Genomic DNA, 18,410 nt, shown 5'->3' with positions numbered 1-18,410 from the left:
ATGTGTCATGTGATGTCATGTGTCATGTGTTGTCATGTGATGTCATATGTCATGTGATGTCATGTGTCATGTGGTGTCATGTGTCATCATGTGTCATGTGTTGTCAAGTGGTGTCATGTTTCATCACGTGTCTTGTGTCACGTGGTGTCATGTGTCATGAGGTGTCATGTGATGTCATGTGTCATGTGGTGTCATGTGTCATCATGTGTCATGTGTTGTCATGTGGTGTCATGTGTCATCATATGTCTTGTGTCATGCGGTGTCATGTGTCATGAGGTGTCATGTGGTGTCATGTGTCATGTATAGTCATGTGTCATGTGGTGTCATGTGTCATGTGATGTCATGTGTCATGTGGTGACATGTGGTGTCATGTGTCATGTATTGTGATGCCATGTGATGTCATGTGATGTCATGTGTCATGTGTTGTCACATGTCATGTGGTGTCATGTGTGTCATGTGTCATGTGGTGTCATGTGGTGTCATGTGTCATCATGTGGTGCCATGTGACGTCATGTGTCATGTGACATCATGTGGTGTCATGTGGTGTCATGTGTTATCATGTGTCATGTGGTGTCATGTGTCATCATGTGTTGTCATGTGTCATCATGTAGTAACATGTGACGTCATGTGTTGTCAGTCATGTGGTGTCAGGTGGTGTCATGTGTCATCCTGTGTCATGTGTTGTCATGTGGTGTCATGTCATCACGTGTCATGTGTCATTTGGTGTCATGTGTCATGTGGTGTCATGTGTCATGTAGTGTCATGTGTCATGTGACATGACATGTGATGTCATGTGTCATGTGGTGTCATGTGTCATGTGGTGTCATCTGTCATCATGTGTCATGTGTCATCACGTGTCATGTGTCATGTGGTGTCATATGTCATGTATGGGGCTACCGGTTTTCCGTTTTTACGGATTTTTACATATAAATACAGACGGAAATCTATATTTCCTTTGTCTGTATTTATATTTAGAAACGGAAAAATACTTGAAAATGTTGCCACACTGCCCTGCTCGAATCCAGCTAAGCCCCCTTCCTGCTTCTGGAAATTCCTTCCCGGGCACGCACTCAGCCGCACCCGAGTACTTCACAGGTCTTTAGAAAGACCATTTACTTGTTAACGAGGCTTGATTGTTGTTTTACCCCATGCCGTAGCCTCCCCCATTGTCCCGGACTCCTCCTGTCCCAGTGCATGTTTTAAGCCCTTCATTTCACAGTGCTGCAGCAGGAGAAAAAGAAGAAACGGCACCTGTTCAGTTATACACGCGGGGCTACAAGTACCAGAATACCTTAGGTGGCACAACGTTGAATCTGTAGAGATACAGTGCCAGCTCTGATTATTATTGCAGAACTACATGTTCTAGAATATAAACAAACTGTGGAACGGCTCAAGTCCCTAGTTCAAAAAGAGATTTCCTAGGGTAGCTCGGGAGATGCAATTACTGCATAAACATATATGTAAACTTCAGGTCCCGGATTTGACTTACAGTGTGGCAGCTAAGTGGGTTAAAGCGCCTCTTGCAGTGCTATCTCTGTCTGTAACCTGCAGAGGAAGCTCTAGGGTCCAGGCGGATAGCTAAGCGGGTTAATGCGCCCTCTGCTGAGACTTGTGAGAATTGCCAGCACACCTTTCAAACCGAGAGCCACATCTTGAGTGGGTTAAATGTGTGCTTTACCTGTAGGATAAAGCATCAGATCGCAGTGTAACACCTAAACGGGTTATACACCAACTGCAGCTCTGTGTGTGTGCCCCCCTCCCCCCATCACCACAGTCCACATCTACTGTCCTAGTAAGATAACCAGGGACCGCTGGGTACACTCAGGGGTCCAAGTCCCAAACCCAGAAAGACAGCTCCGGTGGTCAACGCGCTTACTGCACGGATTTGTGCAAAATCTGAAAGCGGAACGTTGAGCATTGTTCGACCAACAGAGACTTTTGTGTCTCTGATGGCAATGTCTCCAAATTAGTAAATTACACCTGTTGTTTGCAGTGCCCAAGAGCGCCTGCTGCTCAAGACAATAATGTGAAAAACGAGGCGCCTTGAGCAGATTCTGTCGACTGAGTTGTTCTATTCCCATCTATTCATCCAGTCACCCATCCATCCATTCACAAGAAAACCTGGAGGCGCTTTAAGGCAATTGGATCGTGTCATTCTTTACAAGCCTATTCATCCATTCAGAAGAGGTGCGCCCATAGTCCTTCACTGCCATTTTCTTTGCTACATCAGGGTATAACAAATGCCTGCTATCAGCACAGTTACAGAATAAAACCCAGAAGTACATTATATATGCATGTATAAGGATTGAGCAAGGACTGGAGACCAGATTTCGAATCCCAACTTCCCCGTTTGAAGCCCTGTTTAATCTTGCGCAAATCAGTGACGTAGCCAGTGCTTCAGACGCCCGGGACGATCCTTCAGATATCCGCCCGCTTTGAGCCGGCACCTGGGGGAAGGGGGGTGTTGGGGTGGGAAGTCGGGTGCAAACTGATGACGAGCAGCGGGCGGCAGTGGATTGGCCGGGTTTAACTACGCTTCTTACTTCACTGCCCAAGGTGAAAGCAAAGGTCGGAGGTGATGCGTGCCCATCAGGTAATACATCTGCAGCGTATGTGCCCACCCCACAGACGCTTTACATCAGCACCGGTTTCCTCACAGGCAGACACATTCATTTTTGTTATGCACAGGGAGATAAAGTGATGAAATCACTTAATCTCCAAGGTCGACTGCCGCAGCCATTAGGCCACATTCTCCCATTTATATATGTATAAGGGGCTTTCTTTGAGTCTCTTGTGGCTGTTCTTGGCTGGGTAAAGATGGTGCTTACATGTTGCCACCTTCAATGTTAGAAGCGCACAACGCTCATGATGCTCTGTGGGCTGGCATGGTGTCCCGGCAGGAGACTGGCATGAAGAAGAGGCTCAACTCCTGCCCAAGCACAGCCACACGTTTCCTGACTCATGTGCGTTGTGGCAAACAGTTCAGTTTTTATTTAGCATTTTAGTCAAACTACATATGAATAATGCAACATAAGAAACACTCCCAATATAAAACGTTGGAAAGCAACTAAATTAACTGTATACAATAGGTGATACAGAGTGCATTCTACAAGTATACACACAGATCCATGCATACTGCCCATCATATATAGGTAGGTGAATTCCTATTTTTTCTAATAATAATCATCAGGCTGCAAAGCGATCGCTTGTTATAGAGAGAAGCAGTCATATTTTAAAATAAGTACTCACAAATGCAATAGGTTTGGACATGTAAGGTTTTAGGTTCAGTGTCTGCCTGCCCTCAGTTATTGAAAAATGCAGTCATCAGTGTATCGCTTGTGTGCATTGTCAATTTAAATAAATGTGGAAAAATACTAGCTGTAGTGTCGTCTTTTACTGTGGCAAAAATAAATGTGGATAAATACAGAAAAAATGCCCAAAAAATAAAAATGGATAAATACAGACGGAAATGGCAAAAAAATAAATACCATAAAACCAGGAGCCCTAGTCATGTATCATGTGATGTCATGTGTCATGTGGTGTCATGTGTCATGTATCGTCATGTGTCATGTATCATCATGTGTCATGTGGTGTGATGTGTCATGTGATGTCATGATGTGTCATGTGTCATGTGTCATGTGGTGTCATGTGTCATCATGTGTCATGTGGTGTCATGTGTCATCACGTGTCATGTGGTATCATGTGGTGTCATGTGTCCTGTATCGTCATGTGTCATGTCATGTCATGTGTCATGTGGTGTCATGTGATGTCATGTGTCATGTGATGTCATGTGTCATGTGGTGTCATGTGTCATCATGTGTCATGTGTTGTCACGTGGTGTCATCACGTGTCTTGTGTCACGTTGGGTCATGTGTCATGAGATGTCATGTGATGTCATGTGTCATGTGGTGTCATGTGTCATCCTGTGTCATGTGTCGTCACGTGGTGTCATGTGTCATCACTTGTCTTGTGTCATGTGGTGTCATGTGTCATGTGTCATGTATCGTCATGTGTCATGTCATCATGTGTCATGTGGTGTCATGTGATGTCATGTGGTGACATGTGGTGTCATGCGTCATGTATCGTCATGTGTCATGTGATGTCATGTGTCATGTGTCATCATGTGTCATGTGTCATGTGGTGTCATGTGTCATCATGTGTCATGTGTCATGTGATATCATGTGTCATGTGGTGTCATGTGTCATGTATCATCATGTGTCATGTGATGTCATGTGTCATCATGTGTCATGTATCGCCATGTGTCATGTGATGTCATGTGTCATGTGTTGTCATGTGTCATATGTGTCATGTGTCATGTGGTGTCATGTGTCATCACGTGTCATGTGGTATCATGTGGTGTCATGTGGTGTCATGTGTCCTGTATTGTCATGGGTCATGTGTGATGTCATGTGTCATGTGGTGTCATGTGGTGTCATGTGGTGTCATGTGTCATGTGGTGTCATGTGTCATCACATGTCATGTGGTGTCATGTGTCATGTGATGTCATGTGTCATGTGTTGTCATGTGGTGTCATGTGTCATGTGGTATCATGTGTCATGTATCGTCATGTGATGTCATGTGTCATGTGTTGTCATGTGATGTCATGTGTCATGTGGTGTCATGTGTCATGTGTCATGTGACATGACATGTGATGTCATTTGTCATGTGATGTCATGTGTCATGTGGTGTCATGTGTCATGTGGTGTCATGTGTCATCATGTGTCATGTGGTGTCATGTGGACTCCAAACTAGAAAGTGTTGGCCGCCATCTTGTGCCTCGGTAGACTGAGGCACAAGAAAGCAGAAAAACAAACAAGTAGAACGCAAAAAGGGGGCAGGGTAGAAACCCCCTGACCCCCTAGGCCTGCTCAGGGATCCCACAAGGACCCACAAGGCCCCCCATTTTTTTTTACAAAAACTGCAGAGTACGAGTACTGTACAAGCACAGTAAGCTTACTGTAATCTGTACCTTCCCGAGCACGAGCTGAATGCTAATTGGCTGTCAACTGTCTGTAAACACTCCAAACAATCATGTGTCATGTGTCATCACGTGTCATGTGTCATGTAGTGTCATGTGTCATGTGCTGTCATGTGTCATGTGGTGTCATATGTCATGTGTCGTCATCTTGTGTCCTGTGGTGTCATGTGGTGTCGTGTCGTCATGTGTCATCATGTAGTTCCATGTGACGTCATGTGTTGTCAGTCATGTGGTGTCATGTGTCATCATGTGTCATGTGGTGTCATCACGTGTCATGTGGTGTCATGTGTCATGTGATGTCATGTGCTGTCATGTGTCATGTGGTGTCATGTGTCATCATGTGTCATGTGTCACGTGTCATGTTGTGTAATGTGTCATGTATCGTCATGTCATGTGATGTCATGTGTCATGTGGTGTCATGTGTCATGTGGTGTCATGTGTCATGTGGTGTCATGTGTCATGTGATGTCATGTGTCATGTGTTGTCATGTGTCATATGATGTCATGTGTCATCACGTGTCATATGGTGTCATGTGGTGTAATGTGTCCTATATCGTCATGTCATGTGATGTCATGTGTCATGTGTTGTCATATGATGTCATGTGTCATGTGGTGTCATGTGTCATGTATCGTCATGTGTCGTGTCATGTCATGTGTCATGTGATATCATGTGTCATGTGTTGTCTGTGATGTCATGTGTCATGTGATGTCATGTGTCGTGGTGTCATGTGTCATCATGTGTCATGTGTTGTCACGTGGTGTCATGTGTCATCACGTGTCTTGTGTCATGTGGTGTCATGTGTCATGAGGTGTCATGTAATGTCATGTGTCATATGGTGTCATGTGTCATCATGTGTCATGTGTTGTTACGTGGTGTCATGTGTTATCACATCTCTTGTGTCATGTGGTGTCATGTGTCATGAGGTGTCATGTGGTGTCATGTATCGTCATGTGTCATGTGATGTCATGTGTCATGTGGTGTCATGTGTCATGTGAGGTCATGTGTCATGTGGTGACATGTGGTGTCATGTGTCATGTATCGTCATGTGTCATGTATCGTCATGTGTCATGTGTTGTCATGTGTCATCACGTGTCATGTGTCATGTGATGTCATGTGTCATGTGGTGTCATGTGATATCATGTCATGTGCTGTCATGCGGTGTCCATGTGTCATCATGTGTTGTCATGTGGTGCCATGTGACGTCATGTGTCATGTGATGTCATGTGGTGTCATGTGTCATCATGTGTCATGTGTTGTCATGTGTTGTCATGTGTCATCAAGTGTCATGTATTGTCATGTGTCATGTGGTGTCATGTGATGTCATGTGTCATGTGTTGTCATGTGATGCCATGTGTCATGTGGTGTCATGTGATGTCATGTGTCATGTGGTGTCATGTGTCATCATGTGTCATGTGTTGTCACGTGGTGTCATGTGTCATCACGTGTCTTGTGTCACGTGGTGTCATGTGTATATTTAGAGAAGCTTACTGTAAGATTACTGTAAGCTTACTGTACTCTGTACCTTTCCGAGTACGAGCTGAATGCTAATTGGCTGTCAACTGTCTGTCAATACTCCAAACCAGAAAGTGTTGGCAGCCATCTTGTGCCTCGGTAGACTGAGGCACAAGAAAGCAGAAAAACAAACGTGTAAAATGCAAAAAGGGGACAAAAACCACGGGGGACGAGTATCATACGAGTCCTGTAAGCTTACTGTAAGCTTACTGTACTCTGTACCTGCACGAGATGAATGCTAATTGGCTGTCAACTGTCTGTCAACACTCCAAACCAGAAAGTGTTGGCCGCCATTTTGTGCCTCGGTAGACTGAGGCACAAGAAAGCAGAAAAACAAACAAGTAGAACGCAAAAAGGGGGCAGGGTAGAAACCCCCTGACCCCCTAGGCCTGCTCAGGGATCACACAAGGACCCACAAGGTCCCCCATTTTTTTTTTACAAAAACTGCAGAGTACGAGTACAGTACAAGCACAGTAAGCTTACTGTAAGCTTACTGTAATCTGTACCTTCCAGAGCACGAGCTGAATGCTAATTAAAGTAAAGTAAAGTAAAGTCCACATTTGTAAAGCGCACAATCACCCGTAAGGGTCTCTAGGCGCTGGGGGCCGTCGGGAAGATTAAGCGAGCTATTGCCCAGAGTCACATGGTGCTGGGCTAACCTGCCGCCGGAGCCGGGGATCGATTAATTGGCTGTCAACTGTCTGTAAACACTCCAAACAATCATGTGTCATCACGTGTCATGTGATGTCATGTGTCATGTGGTGTCATGTGTCATCATGTAGTTCCATGTGACGTCATGTGTTGTCAGTCATGTGGTGTCAGGTGGTGTCATGTGTCATCCTGTGTCATGTGATGTCATGTGTCATCACGTGTCATGTGTCATTTGGTGTCATGTGTCATGTGGTGTCATGTGTCATCATGTGTCATGTGATGTCATGTGTCATCACGTGTCATGTGTCACGTGTCATGTGCCACATGTCATGTGTCATGTATCGTCATGTGTCATGTGATGTCATGTGTCATGTGTTGTCATATGATGTGGTGTCATGTGTCATGTAATGTCATGTGATGTCATGTGTCATATGGTGTGATGTGTCATGTGATGTCATGTGTCATGTGATGTCATATGTCATGTGATGTCATGTGTCATGTGGTGTCATGTGTCATCATGTGTCATGTGTCATCATGTGTCATGTGGTGTCATCACGTGTCATGTGGTGTCATGTGTCCTGTATCGTCATGTGTCATGTGATGTCATGTGTCATGTGTTGTCATGTGGTGTCACGTGTCATGTATCGTCATGTGTTGTGTCATATTATGTATCATGTGATGTCATGTGTCATGTGATGTCATGTGTTGTCATATGATGTCATGTCATGTGATGTCATGTGTCATGTGGTGTCATGTGTCATCATGTGTCATGTGTTGTCAAGTGTTGTCATGTTTCATCACGTGTCTTGTCACGTGGTGTCATGTGTCATGAGGTGTCATGTGTCATCATGTGTCATGTGTTGTCACGTGGTGTCATGTGTCATCATATGTCTTGTGTCATGCAGTGTCATGTGTCATGAGGTGTCATGTGGTGTCATGTGTCATGTATAGTCATGTGTCATGTGGTGTCATGTGTCATGTGATGTCATGTGTCATGTGGTGACATGTGGTGTCATGTGTCATGTATCGTGATGCCATGTGATGTCATGTGATGTCATGTGTCATGTGTTGTCATGTGTCATGTGCTGTCATGTGGTGTCATGTGTGTCGTGTCATGTGCTGTCATGTGGTGTCATGTGGTATCATGTGTCATCATGTGGTGCCATGTGATGTCATGTGAAATCATGTGGTGTCATGTGGTGTCATGTGTTATCATGTGTCATGTGGTGTCATGTGTCATCATGTGTTGTCATGTGTCATCATGTAGTGCCATATGACGTCATGTGTTGTCAGTCATGTGGTGTCAGGTGGTGTCATGTGTCATCCTGTGTCATGTGGTGTCATGTGTCATCACGTGTCATGTGTCATTTGGTGTCATGTGTCATGTGATGTCATGTGTCATGTGGTGTCATGTGTCATGTGGTGTCATCTGTCATCATGTGTCATGTGATGTCATGTGTCATCACGTGTCATGTGTCATGTGGTGTCATGTGTCATGTATCATCATGTGTCATGTGATGTCATGTGTCATGTGGTGTCATGTGTCATGTATCGTCATGTGTCATGTATCGTCATGTGTCATGTGGTGTGATGTGTCATGTGATGTCATGATGTGTCATGTGTCATGTGTCATGTGGTGTCATGTGTCATCATGTGTCATGTGGTGTCATGTGTCATCACGTGTCATGTGGTGTCATGTGGTGTCATGTGTCCTGTATCGTCATGTGTCATGTGATGTCATGTGTTGTCATGTGATGTCATGTGTCATGTGGTGTCATGTGTCATCATGTGTCATGTATCGTCATGTGTCGTGTCATGTCATGTGTCATGTGGTGTCATGTGATGTCATGTGGCATGTGTTGTCATGTGATGTCATGTGTCATGTGATGTCATGTGTCATGTGGTGTCATGTGTCATCATGTGTCATGTGTTGTCACGTGGTGTCATCACGTGTCTTGTGTCACGTTGGGTCATGTGTCATGAGGTGTCATGTGATGTCATGTGTCATGTGGTGTCATGTGTCATCATGTGTCATGTGTCGTCACGTGGTGTCATGTGTCATCACATGTCTTGTGTCATGTGGTGTCATGTTGTGTCATGTGTCATGTGTCATGTATCGTCATGTGTCATGTCATCATGTGTCATGTGGTGTCATGTGTCATGTGATGTCATGTGGTGACATGTGGTGTCATGCGTCATGTATCGTCATGTGTCATGTGATGTCATGTGTCATGTGTTGTCATGTGTCATGTGTCATCACGTGTCATGTGTCATGTGGTGTCATGTGTCATCACGTGTCATGAGTCATGTGATATCATGTGTCATGTGGTGTCATGTGTCATCATGTGTTGTCATGTGGTGCCATGTGACGTCATGTGTCATGTGATATCATGTGGTGTCATGTGTCATCATGTGTCATGTGTTGTCATGTGGTGTCATGTGTCATCATGTGTCATGTGTCATGTGGTGTCATGTGTCATGTATCGTCCTGTGTCATGTGATGTCATGTGTCATGTGTCATGTGTTGTCATGTGATGTCATGTGTCATGTTTCATTATGTGTCATTTGATGTCATGTGTCATCACGTGTCATGTTTCATGTGGTGTCATGTGTCATGTGGTGTCATGTGTCATGTATCATCATGTGTCATGTGATGTCATGTGTCATGTGTTGTCATGTGATGTTATGTGCCATGTGGTGTCATGTGTCATGTATCGTCATGTGTCATGTGATATCATGTGTCATGTGGTGTCATGTGTCATGTGTTGTCATGTGATGTCATGTGTCATGTGTCATGTGGTGTCATGTGATGTCATGTGTCATGTGGTGTCATGTGTCATGAGGTGTCATGTGGTGTCATGTGTCATGTATCGTCATGTGTGATGTCATGTTTCATGTGATATCATGTGGTGACATGTGGTATCATGTGTCATGTATCGTCATGTGTCATGTGTCATGTGTTGTCATGTGTCATCACATGTCATGTGTCATGTGGTGTCATGTATCGTCATGTGTCATGTGATGTCATGTCATGTGTTGTCATGTGTCATCACATGTCATGTGTCATGTGGTGTCATGTGTCATCACGTGTCATCTGTCATGTGCTGTCATGTGGTGTTATGTGGTGTCATGTGTCATCCTGTGTTGTCATGTGTCATCATGTGATGCCATGTGACGTCATGTGTCATGTGTCATGTGGTGTCATGTGTCATGTGGTGTCATGTGTCATGCAGTGTCATGTAGTGTCATGTGTCATGTGGTGTCATGTGTCATCATGTGTCATGTGGTGTCATGTGTCATCACATGTCATGTTTCATCACGTGTCATGTGTCATGTGGTGTCATGTGTCATGTATCATCATGTGTCATGTGTTGTCATGTGATGTCATGTGTCATGTGGTGTCATGTGTCATGTGGTGTCATGTATCATCATGTGTCATGTGTCATGTGTTGTCATGTCATGTCATGTGTTATGTGGTGTCATGTGTCATGTGATGTTATGTGTCATGTGTTGTCATGTGATGGCATGTGTCATGTGGTGTTGTTTGATGTCATGTGTCATGTGGTGTCATGTGTCATGTGGTGTCATGTGGTGTCATGTGTCATGTATCGTCATGTGTCATGTGTTGTCATGTGATGGCATGTGTCATGTGGTTTCATGTGTCATGAGATGTCATGTGTCATGTGGTGACATGTGGTGTCATGTGTCATGTATCGTCATGTGTCATGTGATGTCATGTGTCATGTGGTGTCATGTGTCATCATGTGTCATCTTGTGTCATGTGGTGTCATGTGGTGTCATGTGTCATCATGTGTTGTCATGTGTCATCATGTTGTGCCATGTGACGTCATGTGTTGTCAGTCATGTGGTATCATGTTTCATCATGTGTCATCTGTGTTGTCACGTGGTGTCATGTGTCATCATATGTCTTGTGTCATGCGGTGTCATGTGGTGTCATGTGGTGTCATGTGTCATGTATAGTCATGTGTCATGTGGTGTCATGTGTCATGTGATGTCATGTGTCATGTGGTGTCATGTGTCATGTATAGTCATGTGTCATGTGGTGTCATGTGTCATGTGATGTCATGTGTCATGTATCGTGATGTCATGTGATGTCATGTGTCATGTGTCATCACATGTCATGTGGTGTCATGTGTGTCATGTGCTGTCATGTGGTGTCATGTGGTGTCATGTGTCATCATGTGGTGCCATGTGACGTCATGTGTCATGTGAAATCATGTGGTGTCATGTGGTGTCATGTGTTATCATGTGTCATGTGGTGTCATGTGTCATCATGTGTTGTCATGTGTCATCATGTAGTGCCATGTGACGTCATGTGTTGTCAGTCATGTGGTGTCAGGTGGTGTCATGTGTCATCCTGTGTCATGTGTTGTCATGTGGTGTCATGTGTCATTTGGTGTCATGTGTCATGTAGTGTCATGTGTCATGTGACATGACATGTGATGTCATGTGTCATTTGGTGTCATGTGTCATGTGATGTCATCTGTCATCATGTGTCATGTGATGTCATGTGTCATCACGTGTCATGTGTCATGTGGTGTCATGTGTCATGTATCATCATGTGTCATGTGATGTCATGTGTCATGTGGTATCATGTGTCATGTATCGTCATGTGTCATGTATCATCATGTGTCATGTGGTGTGATGTGTCATGTGATGTCATGATGTGTCATGTGTCATGTGTCATGTGGTGTCATGTGTCATCATGTGTCATGTGGTGTCATGTGTCATCACGTGTCATGTGGTGTCATGTGTCCTGTATCGTCATGTGTCATGTGATGTCATGTGTTGTCATGTGATGTCATGTGTCATGTGGTGTCATGTGTCATCATGTGTCATGTATCGTCATGTGTCGTGTCATGTCATGTGTCATGTGGTGTCATGTGATGTCATGTGGCATGTGTTGTCATGTGATGTCATGTGTCATGTGATGTCATGTGTCATGTGGTGTCATGTGTCATCATGTGTCATGTGTTGTCACATGGTGTCATCACGTGTCTTGTGTCACGTTGGGTCATGTGTCATGAGGTGTCATGTGATGTCATGTGTCATGTGGTGTCATGTGTCATCATGTGTCATGTGTCGTCACGTGGTGTCATGTGTCATCACTTGTCTTGTGTCATGTGGTGTCATGTGGTGTCATGTGTCATGTGTCATGTATCGTCATGTGGTGTCATGTGTCATGTGATGTCATGTGGTGACATGTGGTGTCATGCGTCATGTATCGTCATGTGTCATGTGATGTCATGTGTCATGTGTTGTCATGTGTCATCACATGTCATGTGTCATGTGGTGTCATGTGTCATCACGTGTCATGTGTCATGTGGTGTCATGTGTCATCATGTGTCATGTGTCATGTGATATCATGTGTCATGTGGTATCATGTGTCATCATGTGTTGTCATGTGGTGCCATGTGACGTCATGTGTCATGTGATATCATGTGGTGTCATGTGTCATCATGTGTCATGTGTTGTCATTTGGTGTCATGTGTCATGTGTCATGTATCGTCCTGTGTCATGTGATGTCATGTGTCATGTGTCATGTGTTGTCATGTGATGTCATGTGTCATGTTTCATTATGTGTCATGTGATGTCATGTGTCATCACGTGTCATGTTTCATATGGTGTCATGTGTCATGTATCGTCGTGTGTCATGTGATGTCATGTGTCATGTGTTGTCATGTGATGTTATGTGTCATGTGGTGTCATGTGTCATGTATCGTCATGTGTCATGTGATATCATGTGTCATGTGGTGTCACGTGTCATGTGGTGTCATGTGTCATGTGATGTCATGTGCTGTCATGTGTCATGTGGTGTCATGTGTCATCATGTGTCATGTGTCACGTGTCATGTTGTGTAATGTGTCATGTATCGTCATGTCATGTGATGTCATGTGTCATGTGGTGTCATGTGTCATGTGGTGTCATGTGTCATGTGGTGTCATGTGTCATGTGATGTCATGTGTCATGTGTTGTCATGTGTCATATGATGTCATGTGTCATCACGTGTCATATGGTGTCATGTGGTGTAATGTGTCCTATATCGTCATGTCATGTGATGTCATGTGTCATGTGTTGTCATATGATGTCATGTGTCATGTGGTGTCATGTGTCATGTATCGTCATGTGTCGTGTCATGTCATGTGTCATGTGATATCATGTGTCATGTGTTGTCTGTGATGTCATGTGTCATGTGATGTCATGTGTCGTGGTGTCATGTGTCATCATGTGTCATGTGTTGTCACGTGGTGTCATGTGTCATCACGTGTCTTGTGTCATGTGGTGTCATGTGTCATGAGGTGTCATGTAATGTCATGTGTCATATGGTGTCATGTGTCATCATGTGTCATGTGTTGTTACGTGGTGTCATGTGTTATCACATCTCTTGTGTCATGTGGTGTCATGTGTCATGAGGTGTCATGTGGTGTCATGTATCGTCATGTGTCATGTGATGTCATGTGTCATGTGGTGTCATGTGTCATGTGAGGTCATGTGTCATGTGGTGACATGTGGTGTCATGTGTCATGTATCGTCATGTGTCATGTATCGTCATGTGTCATGTGTTGTCATGTGTCATCACGTGTCATGTGTCATGTGATGTCATGTGTCATGTGGTGTCATGTGATATCATGTCATGTGCTGTCATGCGGTGTCCATGTGTCATCATGTGTTGTCATGTGGTGCCATGTGACGTCATGTGTCATGTGATGTCATGTGGTGTCATGTGTCATCATGTGTCATGTGTTGTCATGTGTTGTCATGTGTCATCAAGTGTCATGTATTGTCATGTGTCATGTGGTGTCATGTGATGTCATGTGTCATGTGTTGTCATGTGATGCCATGTGTCATGTGGTGTCATGTGATGTCATGTGTCATGTGGTGTCATGTGTCATCATGTGTCATGTGTTGTCACGTGGTGTCATGTGTCATCACGTGTCTTGTGTCACGTGGTGTCATGTGTATATTTAGAGAAGCTTACTGTAAGATTACTGTAAGCTTACTGTACTCTGTACCTTTCCGAGTACGAGCTGAATGCTAATTGGCTGTCAACTGTCTGTCAATACTCCAAACCAGAAAGTGTTGGCAGCCATCTTGTGCCTCGGTAGACTGAGGCACAAGAAAGCAGAAAAACAAACGTGTAAAATGCAAAAAGGGGACAAAAACCACGGGGGACGAGTATCATACGAGTCCTGTAAGCTTACTGTAAGCTTACTGTACTCTGTACCTGCACGAGATGAATGCTAATTGGCTGTCAACTGTCTGTCAACACTCCAAACCAGAAAGTGTTGGCCGCCATTTTGTGCCTCGGTAGACTGAGGCACAAGAAAGCAGAAAAACAAACAAGTAGAACGCAAAAAGGGGGCAGGGTAGAAACCCCCTGACCCCCTAGGCCTGCTCAGGGATCACACAAGGACCCACAAGGTCCCCCATTTTTTTTTTACAAAAACTGCAGAGTACGAGTACAGTACAAGCACAGTAAGCTTACTGTAAGCTTACTGTAATCTGTACCTTCCAGAGCACGAGCTGAATGCTAATTAAAGTAAAGTAAAGTAAAGTCCACATTTGTAAAGCGCACAATCACCCGTAAGGGTCTCTAGGCGCTGGGGGCCGTCGGGAAGATTAAGCGAGCTATTGCCCAGAGTCACATGGTGCTGGGCTAACCTGCCGCCGGAGCCGGGGATCGATTAATTGGCTGTCAACTGTCTGTAAACACTCCAAACAATCATGTGTCATCACGTGTCATGTGATGTCATGTGTCATGTGGTGTCATGTGTCATCATGTAGTTCCATGTGACGTCATGTGTTGTCAGTCATGTGGTGTCAGGTGGTGTCATGTGTCATCCTGTGTCATGTGATGTCATGTGTCATCACGTGTCATGTGTCATTTGGTGTCATGTGTCATGTGGTGTCATGTGTCATCATGTGTCATGTGATGTCATGTGTCATCACGTGTCATGTGTCACGTGTCATGTGCCACATGTCATGTGTCATGTATCGTCATGTGTCATGTGATGTCATGTGTCATGTGTTGTCATATGATGTGGTGTCATGTGTCATGTAATGTCATGTGATGTCATGTGTCATATGGTGTGATGTGTCATGTGATGTCATGTGTCATGTGATGTCATATGTCATGTGATGTCATGTGTCATGTGGTGTCATGTGTCATCATGTGTCATGTGTCATCATGTGTCATGTGGTGTCATCACGTGTCATGTGGTGTCATGTGTCCTGTATCGTCATGTGTCATGTGATGTCATGTGTCATGTGTTGTCATGTGGTGTCACGTGTCATGTATCGTCATGTGTTGTGTCATATTATGTATCATGTGATGTCATGTGTCATGTGATGTCATGTGTTGTCATATGATGTCATGTCATGTGATGTCATGTGTCATGTGGTGTCATGTGTCATCATGTGTCATGTGTTGTCAAGTGTTGTCATGTTTCATCACGTGTCTTGTCACGTGGTGTCATGTGTCATGAGGTGTCATGTGTCATCATGTGTCATGTGTTGTCACGTGGTGTCATGTGTCATCATATGTCTTGTGTCATGCAGTGTCATGTGTCATGAGGTGTCATGTGGTGTCATGTGTCATGTATAGTCATGTGTCATGTGGTGTCATGTGTCATGTGATGTCATGTGTCATGTGGTGACATGTGGTGTCATGTGTCATGTATCGTGATGCCATGTGATGTCATGTGATGTCATGTGTCATGTGTTGTCATGTGTCATGTGCTGTCATGTGGTGTCATGTGTGTCGTGTCATGTGCTGTCATGTGGTGTCATGTGGTATCATGTGTCATCATGTGGTGCCATGTGATGTCATGTGAAATCATGTGGTGTCATGTGGTGTCATGTGTTATCATGTGTCATGTGGTGTCATGTGTCATCATGTGTTGTCATGTGTCATCATGTAGTGCCATATGACGTCATGTGTTGTCAGTCATGTGGTGTCAGGTGGTGTCATGTGTCATCCTGTGTCATGTGGTGTCATGTGTCATCACGTGTCATGTGTCATTTGGTGTCATGTGTCATGTGATGTCATGTGTCATGTGGTGTCATGTGTCATGTGGTGTCATCTGTCATCATGTGTCATGTGATGTCATGTGTCATCACGTGTCATGTGTCATGTGGTGTCATGTGTCATGTATCATCATGTGTCATGTGATGTCATGTGTCATGTGGTGTCATGTGTCATGTATCGTCATGTGTCATGTATCGTCATGTGTCATGTGGTGTGATGTGTCATGTGATGTCATGATGTGTCATGTGTCATGTGTCATGTGGTGTCATGTGTCATCATGTGTCATGTGGTGTCATGTGTCATCACGTGTCATGTGGTGTCATGTGGTGTCATGTGTCCTGTATCGTCATGTGTCATGTGATGTCATGTGTTGTCATGTGATGTCATGTGTCATGTGGTGTCATGTGTCATCATGTGTCATGTATCGTCATGTGTCGTGTCATGTCATGTGTCATGTGGTGTCATGTGATGTCATGTGGCATGTGTTGTCATGTGATGTCATGTGTCATGTGATGTCATGTGTCATGTGGTGTCATGTGTCATCATGTGTCATGTGTTGTCACGTGGTGTCATCACGTGTCTTGTGTCACGTTGGGTCATGTGTCATGAGGTGTCATGTGATGTCATGTGTCATGTGGTGTCATGTGTCATCATGTGTCATGTGTCGTCACGTGGTGTCATGTGTCATCACATGTCTTGTGTCATGTGGTGTCATGTTGTGTCATGTGTCATGTGTCATGTATCGTCATGTGTCATGTCATCATGTGTCATGTGGTGTCATGTGTCATGTGATGTCATGTGGTGACATGTGGTGTCATGCGTCATGTATCGTCATGTGTCATGTGATGTCATGTGTCATGTGTTGTCATGTGTCATGTGTCATCACGTGTCATGTGTCATGTGGTGTCATGTGTCATCACGTGTCATGAGTCATGTGATATCATGTGTCATGTGGTGTCATGTGTCATCATGTGTTGTCATGTGGTGCCATGTGACGTCATGTGTCATGTGATATCATGTGGTGTCATGTGTCATCATGTGTCATGTGTTGTCATGTGGTGTCATGTGTCATCATGTGTCATGTGTCATGTGGTGTCATGTGTCATGTATCGTCCTGTGTCATGTGATGTCATGTGTCATGTGTCATGTGTTGTCATGTGATGTCATGTGTCATGTTTCATTATGTGTCATTTGATGTCATGTGTCATCACGTGTCATGTTTCATGTGGTGTCATGTGTCATGTGGTGTCATGTGTCATGTATCATCATGTGTCATGTGATGTCATGTGTCATGTGTTGTCATGTGATGTTATGTGCCATGTGGTGTCATGTGTCATGTATCGTCATGTGTCATGTGATATCATGTGTCATGTGGTGTCATGTGTCATGTGTTGTCATGTGATGTCATGTGTCATGTGTCATGTGGTGTCATGTGATGTCATGTGTCATGTGGTGTCATGTGTCATGAGGTGTCATGTGGTGTCATGTGTCATGTATCGTCATGTGTGATGTCATGTTTCATGTGATATCATGTGGTGACATGTGGTATCATGTGTCATGTATCGTCATGTGTCATGTGTCATGTGTTGTCATGTGTCATCACATGTCATGTGTCATGTGGTGTCATGTATCGTCATGTGTCATGTGATGTCATGTCATGTGTTGTCATGTGTCATCACATGTCATGTGTCATGTGGTGTCATGTGTCATCACGTGTCATCTGTCATGTGCTGTCATGTGGTGTTATGTGGTGTCATGTGTCATCCTGTGTTGTCATGTGTCATCATGTGATGCCATGTGACGTCATGTGTCATGTGTCATGTGGTGTCATGTGTCATGTGGTGTCATGTGTCATGCAGTGTCATGTAGTGTCATGTGTCATGTGGTGTCATGTGTCATCATGTGTCATGTGGTGTCATGTGTCATCACATGTCATGTTTCATCACGTGTCATGTGTCATGTGGTGTCATGTGTCATGTATCATCATGTGTCATGTGTTGTCATGTGATGTCATGTGTCATGTGGTGTCATGTGTCATGTGGTGTCATGTATCATCATGTGTCATGTGTCATGTGTTGTCATGTCATGTCATGTGTTATGTGGTGTCATGTGTCATGTGATGTTATGTGTCATGTGTTGTCATGTGATGGCATGTGTCATGTGGTGTTGTTTGATGTCATGTGTCATGTGGTGTCATGTGTCATGTGGTGTCATGTGGTG

The sequence above is a fragment of the Lissotriton helveticus genome, chromosome 3_2, assembly GCF_964261635.1.
Source record: "Lissotriton helveticus chromosome 3_2, aLisHel1.1, whole genome shotgun sequence".
NCBI lineage: Eukaryota > Metazoa > Chordata > Amphibia > Caudata > Salamandridae > Lissotriton > Lissotriton helveticus.
This window is presented reverse-complemented; position numbering follows the sequence as displayed.